A 7,794-nucleotide genomic window follows, 5' to 3' on the forward strand; every position below is an offset into this window, starting at 1 on the left:
TAGGATAGGACTTTTAGTACTCATATCTTGCCAAGAGCTTTGTTAGTTGTTAGTTTATTTCCTTTCCATTTATATTTCTTGTATAAAATCTTAAAAACACCAAAATAACTCACAACCAATAACAAGACACTTTATTACAATTCCTAGGGAGAACGACCCGAGGTTTGAATACTTCAGTTTATAAATTTTAGGGGTTTGTTTTAGTGACAAACAACTTTTTGTATGAAAGGATTAGTGATTGGTTTAGAAACTATACTTGCAACGAGAATTCATTTGTGAAATTCTAAGCCGGCAAAAATCCAATCATCAAAATGGCGCCGTTGCCGGGGAATTGCAATGGTGTTGTGTTATTGGTTATTGTATATATGTGAATATTGTGAATATGTTTGCTTTTTGCTTCTTTATTAGTTTTTAGTTTGTTCTCTTTATTTGTTCCTATTTTTTTGTTTTTGCCCTCTCCTATTATCATGAATTCTCACGTTGGCTATGAGTGTAGTTACAATTATGTTGTAGGTGATGAGAACTATAATGAGAATGTGTATTAAGGATGGGATAACCAAAGGTGGGAGGAGCCATATGCATATGATCAATCCTCTTGGCAACAACCTCCACTAATACACTATGAAGAAGAGCCATTCTATGATGCATATCAATCCAATGGCTATGGTGAATCACCTTGTGACTTTCAAGAACCACCACCATATGCCTATGAACCATATCCTCAATATAACTCTCAACCATACTCAAAAGCCCCTTCTTACCAACAACCTTCATATGACCCTAATCCATATCCATCCTACCAACAACCATATGAGCCATATGAATCACATATAGAGCCACCACCATTCCAACATCAATATTTTCAAGAGCCACCTCCTCCACATTATTACCAAGATGAACCACCTCCAATATATGAAAATTTTCAACCACAAGATGAATACTACTTTCCACCATAACCTCCCATGGAAGAATACTCATATCCATTGATCCAAGAGCCACGTGATCCTAATCATATTATCCAAGAGGAACAAGAGTCAAGGGATCGTCTCAAGGAAGCATTGGATCAATTTCAAGCAACCATGGAGTGTGTTGTGCAACAAGTGGAAAGAATGGAAAACATTGAACCACCACAACTCTACCAAGAAGAACCATCTTCCCAATTTGATGAACCCTTCCACCTACCCCAATCTCTAATGGATGAAACACTGCCTTGGAGGCGGTAACAAATCAATTAGCCTCCCAATACTTGAACACTCAAGGAACTCCCATGGCTACATGTGGAGAATCAAATGAAGAACATAGCATGAAGGAGAGATTGGAAATTCCGGTGGGAAATGAGAGAAGTTGCTTTGTATTGGAAAAATTGGAGGAAGCCTTAATTGTTGAAGACACGGAAGAAGTGGTAGAAGACTTAGGAGATGCAGAGCCTCCATGAGAACATAGAGTTGAAGAAAACCCCTCCAAGATGATTGAAATTGATGCTAGGGAGGAAAGTGCACACCTTCCAAGGCATATTCCATATGAAGACTTGAATGGGATAGAGAAAGAATTGAGTTCCCATGGCAATGAAGAGCAAGCATCAAGTCCTAGTGGTGGAGAATCCTTTGAACTTGAAGAACTTTCTCCCGATGCATTTGAAAATGTTGTGGAGGTAAACTTCTTTCACCCTCCCAATTATATTTTGATTAAGGTAAAAGGCTTAGATAGTATTAATGAACAAAGGATTGAATTAGAGAAATCTTGTGAAGAGGTGGAAGTCCTTAGAAATAGAAGGATGGGAGTGGAATACGCTTTGTCAAGATCGTTGGAAGCATCTTTGCCTAGGTTGTCATCTACTCCTTCACTTGAGTGGGTAAAATTCAATTCTATTAGCTTTATTATCCCACTTGAGTATGGCTTGCTTGAAATGGATGGTAAACTTAGGATGCTTTGTGGGATGAAGCGTAAGCGAAAGATGTTTCGTGGTTGGCGTTGCAAATCAAGGCTCATTTTGGTTGATATTTCAAGAGTTGAATACAAAGGTGGGAATAGTGCTCAAATAGATGGGTCTAGGAGGATTGTTGACCACTATATAGAGAATTCACCTTACTCACCACCCGGATGGATTAATAATGATGATCAACCTCAAGACAGGTGTGAAAACAAAGTGTGGGATCCCAGATTAGAAAAAGAGGATCAACATTGGGAGCCCCAAGCTTGTGAAGAACTCCATCAACACTTGGCTCAACCCATAGGAAATCTTGGGGCACAATGGAGAACCAAGCATTGGTGGGAGTTCCAAGATGAATTCAAGCACAAGTCACCTTGAGAGGAGCTCCTCATAAGTCCAACTTAAGGACAATAAATAAAAGTGCTAGGTGGGAGACACCCCACCATGGTAACTTCTTTTCATTTTCTCTTTTTGTACATATTGGTAAAAGTAGTTTAATTTCATATTTTGATTAGCTTGTTGAGTTTAATTAGTATTTTATCATGTTAAATAAGGTTTTAGGGTGTTTTGGTAGCTGTTTGGAGGATTATAATACTTGGATTGGTGCAAAAACATAGAGAAAATTAAAAAAAAACAGAGCACCACCCATGCGTACGCGCACTGTACGCGTACGCGTGCATCAAGCATTTTCGACCATCCACGCGCGCACGCGATGTGTGCGTACGCGTGGATTGAGAAGTTCCACCCTCCATACATTTTCCAGAAAGTTGTGCCTGTGCCGCGCCAACGTTGTGCCTCTGGCACAAACCCCACTTGCGCGCACGCGCACATGACGCGTAAGCGCCACTCTTGAAATAAGCCATCGACGCGTGCGTGCCATGCGTGCATACGCGTGGATGCCCTTTCTTCCATCCACTTCTTTTCTTCTCCTCTTTCCATTTCTTTCCTTCCCATTTCTTCTTCCCTTCTTCTACCCCTCATCCAACACTTCCAAACACCATTGATAACCATTTATTTTAGTTAACTAATTAGTTAGTCAGTTAGTTGATAGTTAGTTTTAGTTAGTTCTTCATTTCATTTTCTCTTTATCATTGTAAGTGTTGGATTGGTATTCTTGTTTACCACTACTTGCTGCTGAGTATTAAAAAGGATGCTATCTTAACATCATTATGTTTATAATCTCTGTTGGATTCTATGATTGAGGTTATATGTTGCTACTTGGTTTTGAGTTTTTCATGCTTACCTTTTGAAGAATACCAAGTGATGAGAATTGCCTTCAAACTTGTAACTCTTCTTGAATTACATGATTGGGCCACCATGTGATTTGAGCCTTATTTTGTGATTAGGTAACTTCTTGATGGATGATGTTAAGTATTTACCTTAATGCATTGTATTTCATGATCATATGCATCCATATACTTTAGCTTGAATGCTTTCATGCTTCTTTAATTCTTGTTTTACCTTACAAGTTCACTTAAAGCATCTCAAGCATACTAGAATGAGTAAAGTGCATGCTTCTTTTGTGACATAGCTTTTTATGCTAATGTATGTTCTAAACCGCGCAATTTAGAATTCACACACCTATTTGTCATCAATGTCACACTAATTCACTCACTCATTTCTAGTGATCTACCTCATTCCAAAAATATATGCTTCTTTGCTTTTATATCTTCTCATCTTATGGTGTTATATTTTTTATTTTCATTATGAATGCACCACAAGCAAACATGGAAGCAAGACTAAGAACACGCAGCAACCCGGAGAGTCGCCGTACCCCCTTACTCATCTTTGAGTGCACCGAGGACGGTGCAAACTTTTAAGTGTGGGGAGGTCGTCCGACCGGTCGGCGATTTTGGGTGACAAGTTTCTAATTCCAACACTTTTGCATTTCATTCTAGGATTTTAGAATTTTTACTTGCATTTTAGGATTTTTACTTGCATTTTCTTAATTTTTGCATATGTATACACAATAAGCTTAGTCAAAATAATGAAATTTTTCAAAATTTCTATCTATAGGGCACCTCAATTGATTGAGTGAAAACTTTTCATTAAACTTGCTTGAATTATATATCTTGTGGATCATGTTTTTGAGCTAAGAACACAAGCAAGTGAGTTTTGAGCCTAATGGTGTGGTTACATCTTATAACCACTTATTTTCCATTCTTGTGTGTATTATTCTCTCTCTATGATTGTGATCTTTGATTTGTTTGATCCTTTATATCCATTATTTTGTGTATTTATGCATTTATATGATTGAGACCATCATTTCATTTAGCTCACTTACCCAAAAAGCCTTACCTTTTATCTTCCATTGTTAGCGAAATTTGAGCCTACGATTAACCCACTTATTCTTAATTTTTAGCATATTACAAGCCTAAAGCGGAAAACAATAAATGTCCTTAATTTGGATCTTTGATTAGCTTAGGCAAGTGTGTGTGAGTATCATTCAAGTGTGGAATCTTGGGACATTGGGTGAATAAAAGAGTAGTTTTGTATTTTTATTAAAAATATTGGGAATTGGGTACATGCTCATGTATTGATCAAATGTATAGACCTTATGCATTGATGCTCTTGTATATAGAAAGAAAAAAATGAGAAAAACAAAAGAAAAAAAGAAAAGAAAAAGAAAAATAATATGGAAAAGAAAAAGAAAAAATAGAAAAAGAAAGAAAAAGAAGAAAAAGAAAGAAATAAAAAGTGGACAAAATGCCCCAAAGCAAAGTGTAGCTCAATAAAATCAATGCATGAGTGTTGTGAAATGAAAAGGGATACATGAGTATATGAAAAAGTGAAAAATGGGTAGTTAGGTTAGAACTTAATTGTATAGGATGTCATAGGTTAGGTGGGAAGTTTAAGCTTATCAAAGATTCAAAATTCAAGCTCACTTAACCATATATGCATCCTACCTTGACCTTAACCCCATTACAACCTAAAAAAAAGACCTCATGATAGATGTATGCATGCATGAAATATATGTTGATTGTTAGAAGAAGAACAAATCTTGGAAAGCATGATTAGGGGAGAATTGAGAAAATCAACCCTAATAACTCAATTCAATTATGGATTAGACTTGCTAGTCCTTAGCCCTTGTGCATATATGCTTCTTGGGAATTGATTTATTTTGACCAAGCAATTGCATTCATTTAGATAGTTGCATATAGGTAGATTGCATTTAGTTAGTTCCATTTAATAAATGCCATACCCTTTACTTCATTCTTGGTTTAAGCATGAGGACATGCTTGGTTTAAGTGTGGGGAGGTTGATAAACCCCATTTGTAAGATTTATCTTGTGCTTGATTTAGGGGATTTTATAACCTTTTACCCACATTTATCCATTGAAATAGCATGGTTTTATAACTTCTCCTTGAATTGTGCTTAAGAGTGAAAACATGCTTTTTAGGACATAAAATAGCTAAATCTAATTCTCCTTGATTCCATTAGATGCCTTGATATGTTTGCTAAGTGATTTCAGATTTAGGAGGCAAGGATTGGACCAAGGGAATGAAGGAAAAGCATGTAGAAATGGAGAACTCATGAAGAAATAAAGGAAATGCAAAAGCTGTCAAGCCGACCTCTTCGCACTTAATCGACCATAACATGAGCTACAGAGGTCCAAATGATGCGGTTTCAGTTGGGCTGGAAAGCTAACATCCGGGGCTTCGAAATGATATAAGATTTGCCATAGTTGCTATACGTAGAAGGATGCATACGTGCACTGTACGCGTACGCGCCGTTGGTGCACGTGATTCACTTCATGCAAACTCGTTGCTAGCGAATTTACAAGCCTTGTGGGCCCAATCCAACTCATTTCTGATCCTATTTAAGCCAAGGATTGAAGATGGATGGACATGTTAGTTACCATTAGTTTAGTTTAGCTTAGTTTAGTAGTTAAAAGTAGTTTCTAGAGAGAGAAGCTCTCACTTCTCTCTAGGATTAGGATTAAGATTATGTTTAGTTCTTAGATCTAGATTTTAATTCATCTTCTTCTACTTCTATCCTCTTAAGTCCTTGTTGTTACATTCATCTTCCTCTATTCTTTTGCTGTAATTTCCTTTATGTTGTTCTTGTATTTTGTTGTAGATCTACTTTTGTTCCTTCCTTTCTCTTTCAATTCAATCAAGGTAATTCATAATAATTGTGTTCCTTTTGATTTGTTGTTGTTAATTCTTTGCAATAATTGTTGTTAGATCTTGTTCTTGTTGTTGATTTACTATGCTTACCTTTTATGCCTTCCAAGTGTTTGATGAAATGCTTGGTTGGATTTTAGTGTAGGTTTTGTTCCTCTTCGCCTAGGTAGAGTGATTAGTGACTCTTAAGTTATCTAATTCCTTTGTTGATTTATAATTAGAAGTTGCTAATTGATTTGAATGCCTCTAAAGCAAGTCTTTCCTTTAGGAGTTGATTAGGACTTGAGGAATCAAATTGATTCATCCACTTGACTTTCCTCCATGATTAGAGGTTAACTAAGTGGGAGTAATGGACAATTTGTTATCACAATTGAGGAGGATAACTAGGATAGGACTTTGATGAGCGGATAATTTGTACGCTTTTTGGCATTGTTTTTAGTATGTTTTTAGTATGATCTAGTTAGTTTTTAGTATATTTTTATTAGTTTTTAGTTAAAATTCACTTCTCTGGACTTTACTAGAGTTTGTGTGTTTTTCTGTGATTTCAGGTATTTTCTGGCTGAAATTGAGGGACCTGAGCAAAAATCTGATTCAGAGACTAAAAAGGACTGCAGATGTTGTTGGATTCTGACCTCCCTGCACTCGAAGTGGATTTTCTGGAGCTACAGAAGCCCAATTGGCGCGCTCTCAACGGCGTTGGAAAGTACACATCCTGGGCTTTCCAGCAATATATGATAGTCCATACTTTGCCCAAGATTTGATGGCCCAAACCGGCGTTCAAAGTCACCCTCAGAATTCCCAACGTTAAACGCCAGAACTGGCACCAAAGTGGGAGTTAAACGCCCAAACTGGCATAAAAACTGGCGTTTAACTCCAAGAGGAGTCTCTACACGAAAATGCTTCAATGCTCAGCCCAAGCACACACCAAGTGGGCCCGGAAGTGGATTTTTATGTCATTTACTCATATATGTACACCCTAGGCTACTAGTTTTCTATATATAGGACCTTTTACTATTGTATTTTTAATAGGGGGGTAGCTATCCTTGTTCTTATGCTATCTTAGATCATTGGGAGGCTGGCCATTCGGCCATGCCTAGACCTTGTTCTTATGTATTTTCAACGGTGGAGTTTCTACACACCATAGATTGAGGTGTGGAGCTCTGCTGTACCTCGAGTGTTAATGCAATTACTATTGTTCTTCTATTCAATTCCGCTTGTTCTTGTTCTAAGATATCACTTGTTCTTCAACTTGATGAATGTGATGATCCGTGACACTCATCATCATTCTCACCTATGAACGTGTGACTGACAACCACCTCCGTTCTACCTTCGACTGAGTGAATATCTCTTGGATTCTTTAACCGGAATCTTCGTGGTATAGGCTAGAACTGATGGCGGCATTCAAGAGAATCTGGAAGGTCTAAACCTTGTCTGAGTAGGATTCAAGGATTGAATGACTGTGACGAGCTTCAAACTCCTGAAGGCGGGGCGTTAGTGACAGACGCAAAAGAAGCACTGGATTCTATTCCGGCCTGATTGAGAACCGACAGATGATTAGCCATGCTGTGACAGAGCATAGGAACATTTTCACTGAGAGGATGGGAGGTAGCCACTGACAACAGTGAAACCCTACATACAGCTTGCCATGGAAAGGAGTAAGAAGAATTGGATGAAGACAGTAGGAAAGCAGAGAGACGGAAGGGAAGGCATCTTCATACGCTTATCTGAAATTCCTAC

Source organism: Arachis duranensis, chromosome 9 (genome assembly GCF_000817695.3).
Source record: "Arachis duranensis cultivar V14167 chromosome 9, aradu.V14167.gnm2.J7QH, whole genome shotgun sequence".
Taxonomy (NCBI): Eukaryota; Viridiplantae; Streptophyta; class Magnoliopsida; order Fabales; family Fabaceae; genus Arachis; species Arachis duranensis.